We start from the raw sequence: 10,044 nt of genomic DNA, 5'->3' as shown, positions 1-10,044 counted from the left end.
TTGAGAGACCAAGGCGGGCGGATCACTTGAGGTCAGGAGTTCGAGACCAGCCTGGCCAACATGGTAAAACCCCGTCTCTACTAAAAATACAAAAATTAGCCGGGTGTGGTGGTGGTGCCTGTAATCCCAGCTACTGGGGATGCTGAGGCAGGAGAATTGCTTGAACCCATGAGGCAGAGGTTGCAGTGAGCCAAGATCACCCCGCTGTACTCCAGCCTAGGTGAAAAAGCAAGACTCTGTCTCAAAAAAAACAAAAACAAAGCATGAGTAAAGATGAGGTTAGAGAGATAGCCTAAGGCAGAGCCTGCAGGGGCTTCTGGATTATGACAGAATTTGAATTCTATCAGAGCAATGGAAAAACACTGAAAAGATGTAAGAGTTAATACCCCTGTTGCTGTAATACGGAAAATGAAGTGGAATGGGCAGTGACAAAATGCAAAATGTGAAAGATATGAAGTTGTAGTATTCCAAGAACGATATGATGATGGTCTGGACTTAAGAGGTGGCAGTGCATAGGACAATGGAATGATTTGAGATACATTTTGGGAATGATCTCATTAACAGGAATTGCTAGTCTAATGGATATGAGAAATGAAATAAAGAGATCAAGTTCTAAATTTCTACCTAAAGCTGGGCACAGTGGCAGCTGCCTGTAGTCCCAGCTACTTGAGAGGCTGAGGCAGGAGAATCACTTGAGCTTAGGAGTTTGAGACCAGACTGGGCAACACAGCAAAACCCTATCTCAGCTCAACTTCTTAGTATTCTCATAATATAATTAAGTAGGAGAAAAAGTTGAGAATTAACTGTAGATAGTGTATTCTGAGTGTAAAATCTGAGAGAATCAAAATGCTTCATATGTTTATATGAAAATCATAGGCTGGGCACGGTAGCTCAAGCCTGTAATCCCAGCACTTTGGGAGGCCAATGTTGGTGGATTGATTGAGCCCAGGAGTTTGAGACTAGCCTGGGCAACATGATGAAACTCGGTCTCTACAAAAAAAAAAAAAAAAAAATATATATATATATATATATATAGCCAGTGAGGACTAAGCTCTCATTTTTTTTATCTTGCCCAAATTCCTATCTAAGGGGTCTGGGGAGTCATGCCCTACAAGCGATAAATTCTCATCAGGTGGGTTTTATTTAACCCTATATATTGTGGCTTACTTTCCAGTGTGACTCTGGCATAACAAAGAAGAAAGTCAAAATATTTTACCCCAAAACATGTTTCTTTGCCATATTTTGTTTTATTTTATTTATTTATTTATTTTTGAGACAGAGTCTCACCCTGTCACCCAGGCTGGAGTGCAGTGGCATGATTTCAGCTCAGTGCAACCTCTGCCTCCCGAGTTCAGGTGATTCTTTTCCTTCAGCCTCCTGAGTACTTGGGATTACAAGTGCATGACACCACGCCTGGCTAGTTTTTTGTATTTTTAGTTGAGATGGGGTTTCACCATGTTGGCCAGGCTGGCTTCAATCTCAGTGACCTCAGGTGATCCGCCCGCCTGGGCTTCCCAAAGTGCTGGAATTACAGGCTTGAGCCACTGTGCCCGGCCTATTTTATTTTTTTTCTTTCCTTTGCCATATTTTGAAATGGCCCTGCAAAGCTGTCCTTTGTAGGGGGGGAAATTTGCATCTGTAAATAATCTATGTTAACATAGCTAGGTATTTTCTTCTAGGCCTTCCAAATCCTAAAGAGATTAACTAAGAGCGCAGCACCTTTTAAAGATCTGAATAGGAAACATTTGTCATCTATTGTCTCTAAGTGTAGCCACTATAAGGCTTCAAAAATAATATTGGTCTCCGTAATCTTTTATCTTAACTTCAACATTTTCTTTCTTTCGAAAGGAAAATGCCTTTCTTTCCCAGGTCTTTTTTTTTTTTTTTTTTTTTTTTTTTGAGGCGGAGTTTCCCTCTTGTTGCCCAGGCTGAATGGCTCGGTCTTGGCTCACCACAACTTCCACCTCCCGGGTTCAAGTGATCCTCCTGCCTCAGCCTCCCAAGTAGCTGGGATTACAGGCACCCACCGCCACACCCGGCTAATTTTTGTATTTTTAGTAGAGATGGAGTTTTACCATGTTGGCCAGGCTAGTCTCGAATGCCTGACCTCAGGTGATCCGCCCGCCCCCGCCTCCCAAAGTGCTGGTATTACAGGCATGAGCCACTATGCCTGGCTGCTTTCCCAGGTCTTTAAACAAACTCAACCAATTGTCAACCAGAAAAGGTTTAAATTTACCTATGGCCTGGAAGCTCCCCCCCCACTCCACTTTGAGTTATCCTGCCTTTCCTGCGAAACCAACGTATTTCTTAAATGTACTTGATGTCTCATGCCTCCCTAAAATGCATAAAACCACGCTGCACCCCTACCATCTTGGGCACATGTTCTCAGGACCTCCTGAGGGTTGTGTCACAGGCCATGGTCACTCATATTTGGCTCAGAATAAATCTCTTCAAATATTTTACAGAATTTGACACTTTCATGGATACCCGGTATTGTGGCATGCTTGTAGTCTCAGCCACTAGGGAGGCTGAGGTGGGAGGATCACTTGAGTCTGGGAGATTGAGGCTGCAGTGAGCTGCGATCATACCACTACACTCTAGCCTAGGCAACAAAGTGAAACCCTGTCTCAAAAAAGAAAAAAAAAATAGAAAGAAACAAAATCATGTTTAACCTCATTAGAAAGCAGGGAAATGGGGCAGGGCGCAGTGGCTCACACCTGTAATCCCAGCACTTTGGGAGGCCAAGACAGGCAGATGACGAAGTCAAAGAGTTCGAGACCAGCCCAACCAATGTGGTGAAACCCCGTCTCTACTGAGAATACAAAAATTAGCCAGGCATGGTGGCGTGTGCCTGTAATCCCAGCTACTTGGGAGGCTGAGGCAGGAGAATTGCTTGAACCCAGAAGGCAGAGGTTGCAGTGAGCCAAGATCGCACCACTGCACTCCAGCCTGGGCCACAGAGCAAGAGCAAGATTCTGTCTCAGGAAAAAAAAAAAAAAAAAGAAAGCAGGGAAATGTAACTTAAAATCACAAAGAGAAAACACTACAACCTGGCCAGGCGCAGTGTCTCACACCTGTAATCCCAGCACTTTGGGAGGCCAAGGCGGGCAGATCAACGAGGTCAGAAGTTTGAGACCAGCCTGACCAACATGGTGAAGCCCAGTCTCTACTAAAAATACAAAAATTAGCCGGGCCTGGTGGCTCATGCCTGTAATCCCAGCTACTCAGGAGGCTGAGGCAGGAGAATCGCTTGAACCCAGGAGGCAGAAGTTGCAGTGAGCCGAGATGAAGCCACTGCACTCCAGCCTGAACGACAGAGCAAGACTCCATCTCAAAAAAAAAAAAAAAAAGAAAGAAAGAAAGAAAACAAACACTACAACTTACCAGATGACATTAAAAAAAAAAAAAGAAAGAAAGAAAAAAACAGTCTGACACTACCAAAATTAATACAACTATTGTGGGAAACTGGCAGTACTTACTATAGTTGAATATGAGCATATCTCTGACCCAGCCATTTTGCTCCAACAGTAATGTGTGCACAAGTGCACCAAAACACATGAACAGAAAAATCCCAGCATTCTTTATCATTCTTCTAGCCCTAGAGTGGAAATAGCCTAAATGCCTACCAGCAGTAGAATACATAAATAGTGGCATGGTATATGTGATCGTTAATATTGAGTGTCAACTTGATTGGATTGAAGAATAAAAATCCTTCAATCCAAGTATTGTTCCTGGGTGTGTCTGTGAGGGTGCTGCCAACAGAGATTAACATTTGAGTTGGTGGACTGGGAGAGGCAAACCCAACCTCAATCTGGGTGGGCACCACCTAATCAGCTGCCAGCATGGCTAGAATAAAGCAGGCAGAAGTGGAAGGACTTGACTTGCTGAGTCTTCCGACCTTCATCTTTTTCCCATGCTGGATGCTTCCTGCCCTCAAACATCAGACTCCAAGCTTTTCAGCTTTTGAACTCTTGGATGTACACCAGTAGTTTGCCAGGGGCTCTTGAGCCTTTGGCCACAAACAGAAGACTGCATTGTTGGCTTCCCTACTTTTGGGGTTTTGGGGGACTGATCTACCACTGACTTCCTTGCTCCTCAACTTGCAGACCACCTATCCTGGGATTTTACCTTGTGATAGTGTGAGTCAATTCTCCTTAATAAACTCCCTTTCATATCCTATTAGTTCTGTCCCTCTAGAGAACCCTGACTAATACAGTATATAATGAAATAATATACAGCTTTGAAAAATTAACTACATCTACAGGCAACAATATGGATACATCTCACAGGCATAGTGTTAGGCTGGTAAACATAAAAGATGGCACACATAAATACACTGTGATTTGTATAGAGTTAAATTTACTTAGAGTTCAAAAAGAGCAAAATTAATCTATTGTGTTAGAAGTAAAGATAGCAGTTATCAGGCCGGGCACAGTGGCTCACGCCTGTAATCCCAGTACTTTGGGAGGCCTGATCACGAGGTCAGGAGTTCAAGACCAGCCTGTCCAAGATGGTGAAACCCTGTCTCTACTAAAAATACAAAAATTAGCCAGGCGTGGTGGCATGTTCCTATAATCCCAGCTACTCTGAAGGCTGACGCAGATAATTGCTTTAACCGGGGAGGCGGGGTGGCAGTGAGCCGAGATCACGCCACTGCACTCCAGCCTGGGTGACAGAACGAGACTCCATCTCAAAAAAAAAAAAAAAAAAAAGATAGTAGTTATCTTTGGGAAAGTCAAAGGAGTTAAGAAAAAGTGTAAGGAATATGATCAATGATTCATGGAAAATTGAGTATGCATCTGTTTCTTCACCTCTCCCTCTTCAGTCCAGTTTCTGGTTCTATCACTCAACCGTGTCACTAAAATATCAAATGACTTACATGTTAATAAGTCTACTGGGTGATTTTCAGTCTTCATCTTTTCCTTTCAGCTTTATTTTTCACAATTAACTACCTAGTGGTAGGTAATAGTTAACACACATATGCTAGACACTAAGTGTTTTACATATGTTAATTCATTTAATCCTAAGAACAACTATATAAAATACAGATTATAATTGCCTCAATTTTTAAATGAGGAAACGGAGGCAAAATGGATAAATGGCTTGCCTAGAATCACACAATTAAAAAGTGCCAGGGCCAGGCGTGGTGGCTCACGCCTGTAATCCCAGCACTTTGGGAGGCCAAGGCCAGTGGATCACCTGAGGCCAGGAGTTCAAGACCAGCCTGGCCAACATGGTGAAACCCTGTCTTTGCTAAAAATACAAAAATTAGCCAGGTGTGGTGGTACATGCCTGTAGTCCCAGCTACTCGGGAGGTTGAGGCGGGAGAATTGCTTGAATCTGGGAGGCGGAGGTTGCAGTGAGCCAAGATCATGCCACTGCACTCCAGCCTGGGTGACAGAACTAACTAGACTACCATGTCAAAAAAAAAAAAAAAAAAAAAAAAAAGGAAGTGCCAGAGCAAGGATTTGAGCCCAAGCAATCTGGCTTCATAGTTGTCCATAGTTCATACTCTTAACCGTAACAGTACGCTATATTGCCTTTTTTTCCTTTAAAGTTGTTCAACAATACTACAAAATAGCTTGTGGTTTTTCAAATACAATTAGCCGCCAGGCGTGGTGGCTCACGCCTGTAATCCCAGCACTTTGGGAGGCCAAGGCGGGTGGATCACCTGAGGTTGGGAGTTTGAGACCACCCTGACCAACGTGGAGAAACCCCGTCTCTACTAAAAATACAAAATTAGCTGGGTGTGTTGGCACATGCCTGTAATCCCAGCTGCTCAGGAGGCTGAGGCAGGAGAATCGCTTGAACACAGGAGGCAGAGGTTGCGGTGAGCCGCAGATGGCGCTATTGCACTCTAGCCTGGGCAACAAGAGCAAAACTCCGTCTCAAAAAAAAAAAAAAAAAAATGCAATTAGCTTATGCATATGGTAACACCAAATGGTACAATATTGTTTATAATGAAAATAAAAAAAACAGTTCTACTTCACAGAGGTACTAATCCCCAAAGTTACCATCTTTCAACTTTTGCCTTGCCACTATAAAATATGAGGATTTAACACACTTACATAAGCCCCTCCTCGATTCTCCTCCCAACTTCTGATATTTTTTGTTGTTTACTTGGAAATTTTAAATAATGTAAGTAATTTGAACATTTACTTAGTATTTCACCAATTTTAGAAAGAGCTTCTTATATTGCCACTCTATAAAATGAGAATATATCATCCTACACTTTGTTCTACCTTCCAACTGTTGTCTGCTTTTCTTTATTTTTACATTCAGCCCTCCTATTAGAACTCCCATGTGTCCCCCCACCAACACACACCATTTTTTTTTTTTTTTTTTTGAGACAAGATCTCACTCTTTTGTTCAGGCTGTAGTGTAGTGCTGCGATCACGGCTCACTGCAGCCTTGACCTCCCAGGTTCAAGAGATCCTCCCACCTCAGCCACTCAAGTAGCTGGGACCAGAGGCATGAGCTGCCAAGCCTGGCAAATTTTTTTTTTGAGACGAAATCTCGCTTTGTTACTAGGCTGGAGTGCAGTGGTGCGATCTCGGCTCACTGCAACCTCCGCCTCCCAGGTTCAAGCAATTCTCCTGCCTCAGCCTCCTAAGTAGCTGGGATTACAGGCACATGCCACCATGCCCAGCTAATTTTTGTATTTTTTTTTAGTAGAGACGGGGTTTCACCATGTTGGCCAGGATGGTCTCGATCTCTTGACCTCGTGATCCGCCTGCCTCGGCCTCCCAAAGTGCTGGGATTACAGGTGTGAGCCACTGTGCCCGGCCCTGGCAAATTTTTTATTTGTTTCCATTTTTGTAGAGATGAGCTATATTCCTGCCTTGGCCTCCTCAAATTTCTTGCTTTTCTTTATGTTTTATCACTAAATATGCATCCCATAGTTTTGCCTATTTTTAAAACTATATGTAGATGGAATCATATGCTACTTTCTGTCTTGCTTCTTTCATTCAAAATTATGTTTTTAAGATTCATATAAGTTGAGAGTAGCTGTAGGTCATTTGTTCTGTTATAGTATGTGTATTTCATTGAATGACTATATCACAATTTTTTATGCTATTGTTGATGAATTTTTCGGCTTCCAATTTGGGACTACTATAAACATGGCTTTTATGAACTTTTTTTTTCTGGTGTGCATGTGCCAACTTATTGAGGGTATCATTTTAGGAATAGAATTTCTGAGTCATAGGATCTGCATATCTTCATTTGTTCCAAATATTGCCAAGTCATTTTCCAAACTCTTGTACCAATTCGCACACCCACTGGCAGCGTATGAGAGGTCTCCACATCCTGGACATTTCTTCCTTTTCCTTACATTGTCAGGAGTAATCACTTATACTCTATTGAGTAACCATAAGGTACCTTTGTGCTTTGTTCATAGATTGGTCAGAAAATTTAAGAATCCACAAACAGCTTTATGTTATTTTGAGTTTATAGCTATCTCTTACTGCAGAACAGTGTAGTATGAGAGGATTGCATTCCCTTCTCTGTGGTTTCAGTGTCATGATCCCCTAGAGATAAGATCAAATGGGGCTGGGCACGGTGGCTCACACCTGTAATCCTAGCACTTTGGGAGGCCGAGGTGGGCGGATCACCTGGGGTCAGGAGTTTGAGACCAACCTGGCCAACATGGTGAAACCCCGTCTCTACTAAAAAATACAAAAATTAGCTGGCTGTGGTGGTGGGTGCTTGTAATCCCAGCTACTCCAGAGGCTGAAACAGGAGAATCACAAGAACCCAGGAGGCAGAGGTTGCAGTGAGCTGGGATCGCGCCCCTGCACTCCTAGGGAACAGGGCGAGACTCTGTCACATACACAAAAAAGAAAAAAACTATTGATAACAAAATAGGTTTACTTGTGCTTAGGTAATTCGGCAGACATTTTCTAAAAAATGAATGAAATGAGGCTGTCACATCAGTGGCAACAACTAGACAATATTTGTTGTCAGTGATAACCTTCAAATTTTCAAGAGAAAATGAGAAGCTTGGAAAACTTGTAACCATTACCATGAACTCAACAGCTTCCTAGTGTTTAAAGATTTTCTGATGAGCTCAGTAGTGATTTTAATGAACCTAATTTTTGATGTTGTGTAATGAAATGTGTCAACATTTTGGAGGTCTACATAACTCAGTGACCCAATATTTTTCTAATTACAAAATCATAGATAGGGAACATGAAGGGTAAGAAAGACTACTGGCTTTTTTTCTGACTTACAATGTTTTTATTACTGTATGTCACATATATGAACAACCACATTTATTACTATAAAACTGCTTGATTCCAATCATAAGCACTAGTATAAATATACTACTTAGAAAACAATTCAATGTCATATAGATTATCTGGATCAGGCCTTGGCAAACTATGGCCCATGGGCCAAATCTGTCTACCACCTTTTTTTTTTTCTTTTTTTAAGACAGAGTCTCACACTGTTGCCCGAGCTGGAGTGCAGTGGCACAATCTCGGTTCACTGCAACCTCCGCCTCCCAGGTTGAAGCAATTCTCCTGCCTCAGCCTCCCAAATAGCTGGGATTACAGGCATATGCCACCACGCCCAGCTAATTTTTGTATTTTTAGTAGAGAAGAGGTTTCACTATGTTGGGCAGGCTGGTCTTGAACGCCTGACCTCATGATCCACCCGCCTCAGCCTCCCAAAGTGCTGGGATTACAGGTGTGAGCCACTGAGCCCGGCTTACCACCTATTTTTATACAGGAACAAACTAAGAATGAATTTTACATTTTTTAATGATTAAGAAAATAAAAAAAGAGGGGCCAGGTACGGTGGCTCATGTCTGTAATCCCAGCATTTTGGGAGGCCGAGGCGGGTGGATCACGAGGTCAGGAGACCGAGACCATCCTGGCTAACACGGTAAAACCCCATCTCTACTAAAAAATATACAAAAAATCAGCCGGGCTTGGTGGCGGGCACCTGTAGTCCCAGCTACTCGGGAGGCTGAGGCAGGAGAATGGCACAAACCCAGCAGGCAGAAGTTGCAGTGAGCTGAGATTGTGCCACTGCACTCCAGCCTGGGCGACAGAGCAAGGCTCTGTCTCAAAAAAAAATAAAAGAAAAAAAGAAGAGTATTTTGTTACACATAAAAAAACACATAAATTTCAAATTTCTTTCTTTCCTTTTTTTTTTTTTTTTTTTTTTTCTGAGATCAGTCTTACTCTGTCACCCAGGCTGGAGTGTAGTGGCTCCATCTTGGCTCACTGCAACCTCAGCCTCCCAGGCTCAAGCGATTCTCCTGCCTCAGCCTCCGAGTAGCTGGGACTACAGGTGTGCACAACCACGCCTGGCTAATTTTTGTATTTTTTTAGTAGAGACAAGGTTTGGTCTTGAACTCCTGACCTCAGGTGATCCACCAGCCTCAGCCTCTCAAATTGCTGGGATTACAGGCATGAGCCACTGCACCCAGCAAAATTCAAATTTCAATTCCATAAATTAAATGTTGTTGGAGCAAGGCCATACTTATTCATTTATGTATTGTCTATGGCTGCTGTCACACTACAACAACAGAGTTGAGTAGCGGTAACAGAGACCTTATGTGGTGCTATCATCACTTTATATTGCTGCAAAAAAGGCAATAAAAAGGCAGTATAAAGAAGGGCAAATATTGGGAACAGAATCAAATAGAATTCTATAAATTGCCTTTCAAATGGTGAATATGTTCAATTAAAAGCATTTCCTGGCCGGGCGCGGTGGCTCACGCCTATAATCCCAGCACTTTGGGAGGCTGAGGCGGGCGGATCACGAGGTCAGGAGATCGAGACCATCTTGGCTAACACGGTGAAACCCCATCTCTACTAAAAATACAAAAAATTAGCCAAGTGTGGTGGTGGGTGCCTGTAGTCCCAGCTACTCGGGAGGCTGAGGCAGGAGAATGGCGTGAACATGGGAGGTGGAGCTTGCAGTGAGCCGAGATCGCGCCACTGCACTCCAACCTGGGCGACAGAGCGAGACTCTGTCTCAGAAAAAAAAAAAAAAAAAAAAAAAAAGCATTTCCTTGGCTGGGCGCTGTGGCTC

This window comes from Pongo pygmaeus, chromosome 3 (genome assembly GCF_028885625.2).
Source record: "Pongo pygmaeus isolate AG05252 chromosome 3, NHGRI_mPonPyg2-v2.0_pri, whole genome shotgun sequence".
NCBI lineage: Eukaryota > Metazoa > Chordata > Mammalia > Primates > Hominidae > Pongo > Pongo pygmaeus.
This window is presented reverse-complemented; position numbering follows the sequence as displayed.